Source organism: Mauremys mutica, unplaced genomic scaffold, assembly GCF_020497125.1.
Source record: "Mauremys mutica isolate MM-2020 ecotype Southern unplaced genomic scaffold, ASM2049712v1 Super-Scaffold_100198, whole genome shotgun sequence".
In the NCBI taxonomy this organism is placed as follows: Eukaryota; Metazoa; Chordata; order Testudines; family Geoemydidae; genus Mauremys; species Mauremys mutica.
In genome coordinates, this window is record NW_025423285.1 from 30,688 (window position 1) to 33,076 (window position 2,389).

General features: G+C 54.3%; 1 non-coding gene across 1 annotated transcript; it reads left to right on the forward strand.

The window, feature by feature from the left end:
* Positions 1-1,743: 1,743 nt before the first annotated feature.
* TRNAI-UAU lies at positions 1,744-1,837 on the forward strand. Its single transcript has 2 exons — positions 1,744-1,781; positions 1,802-1,837. It is a non-coding gene; the product is annotated as a tRNA-Ile (tRNA).
* The last annotated feature ends 552 nt before the right edge of the window (positions 1,838-2,389 follow it).

Below are 2,389 nucleotides of genomic sequence, written 5' to 3' on the forward strand. Positions count from 1 at the left end.
GTTATTAACCTCACAAAAATACACTAAAGATCCCTCAACATAACACCTGAAGGTGAAATATGGACAGAGACAAACCTTGTCAGCAAAGGCTCATTTCCCAAACGATCCTCAAAATGTTACTAATTCCCACCCCTCCTCCACAGGAGCTCTGTGCAGTGTAACTGTTCTTCAGGCAGCTTCCCATTAAATACTGTTGTGGGACATTCCCAGACCTGGAAATGTACCTACGACAGAATTTGAAGAGGAAACCTGGCTCCCCGCACCAGGCGGGATTTGAGTGTTTTGTCCCTGTCACTTAGAGTTTGTCAATAGTACAGACGCCAGGGGCAGGACTCCAGGCTCTGCTTGAGGGATCCTGGCACAGGGGCTGCAGGAGGGAGGGGGGCAGAAAGGATTGCAGGTTCTGACCTGTGCTCTGGAGAGGAGGTAATAATTGAAGGGGGTGTTTTTGACTATTCCCCTGCCTCAGGGTCCCCAGGGCTAGAATTCTACATTCCACAGGGCCAAATAAGGGGGTGATGCCATGTGGTCAATGAAAACCAGTGCTCCAGGTGAGGTTTGAACTCACAACCCCAGCATAGCTCTTCTCAGTACTGCCCTGTAAGTACTGCACACTAACCAATTGCACCACTAGAGCACCTGTTAATTACAATTCTGAGACCCCCCTAGGCTGATACAGGCAAGGAGTGACCCCAAAACATTCTCAGTGGAGGTGAGAGCCGGTAGCGACAAGTGTTGTACTCGGTGGGGTGGATCCTTCTTAATGGTTCCAGGCACCATTTGACACCTTGTGGTCCCACCAGGAGCGGGGCAGGCTCCCTAAAAGCAGGGCCGCCCAGAGGATTCGAGGGCCTGCAGCAAAGCGGGGGAGCAGACATAAAAAAGGTGCCACCCGCTGTGGCGCTTGTACTCACTGGATGGCATCCGAGTCTTCAGTGGCAGCGGGTCCTTCACTCGCTCCGCGTCTTCAGCAGAACTGAAGGACCCGCCGCTGAAGTGTTGCCGAAGACCCGGACCGCTGCCGGGTGAGTAAAAATTAAAAAGGCGCCTCTAGCCAGGGAAGGGATTCTTGGCCAGGGCTTGTGGGGCAAATTGCCCCACTTGCCCCCCGCACTTGCCCTGCCTAAAAGTAGCAGCCACTAGAGCCCAAACAGTAGCCCCACCCCTTCCACTCGAGGCCACGCCCCTGCCCCACCCCTTCTCCCCAAGGCCCCGCTCCTGCGCTGCCTCCTCCCCCAAGACCCCTCCTCCCGCTCACTGCTCTCCATCCCCTCCCCACCCTCACTCGACCTTACGGTCATTACAAAGTGGCAAGGCAGAGCCCTCCCATGTTTAAAAGTCCTGGGGTGTTGTTCCCCCCTGTTCAGGCACCCCTGGGGCCCTGCACTTCACACAGCTCTCCCTGATTTCAGCTGTTAGTGAGGGAGCCTCACTGCTAGCACAGACTGGGCAGTTTCTTGCATGAGAGACGCTGTCCCAAAGCAGGACTAATGCTTAGAGCTGGTTCTCAGTGATTTCAGATCTGTTGGTCTGCAGCAAGACTCTCCATTGAGTCTTAACCAGCTCTGTTATTACACAGGGAAGAACAAAAGGGTGAAATGGGGCCTGGAACCCTTAAGAAGAATCCACCCCCCCCAAGTACCAACACTTGTCGCTACCTGCTCTCAGCCCCACTGAGAATGTTTTGGGGTCACTCCTCGCCTGTATCAACCTAGGGGTCTCAGAGAATGATAACTAGCAGGTGCTCCAGTGGCGCAATTGGTTAGCGCACAGTACTTATAGGGCAGTGCTGAGAGAAGCTATACTGAGGTTGTGAGTTCAAGCCTCACCTGAAGCACTGGTTTTCATTAGCCAAATGGCTTCACCCCCTTATTTGGCCCTGTGGAAGGTAGATTTCCAGCCCTGGGGACACTGAGGAAGGGAATAGTCAAAAACACCCCCTTCACCTATTACCTCCTCTCCAGAGCACAGGTCAGAACCTGCAATCCTTCCCCCCCCTCCCCCCGCAGCCCCTGTGCCAGGATCCCTCAAGCAGAGCCTGGAATCCTGCCCATCCTTGACCCCTGAGCCTGGAGGGAGAGGAGCAAGGAGCCATTGTTAGAGGGCTTTCCCTTCCCCCGCCCACTTCCCTGGCTCTTGTCACACAGACAGCAAGCAGCAAAAGACCAGAAGTGGGAAGCGCAGACAACAGGATGTTTACTGGGGTTAGTTTCCCAGCAAGCAGATTCCAAAGCCCTTCACACCAGTCGGGCTTATCTCTATAGACCGACAGAGTCTGTTCCCCAGTGTCCCCCTTCCCAGCTCTGACACCGCAGTTCTTAAAGTCTAGGCCTGTGCAGGCAGCCTGAATATCTCTATTCTAACAGCCATCGGTCCCTGTGGGAAAATG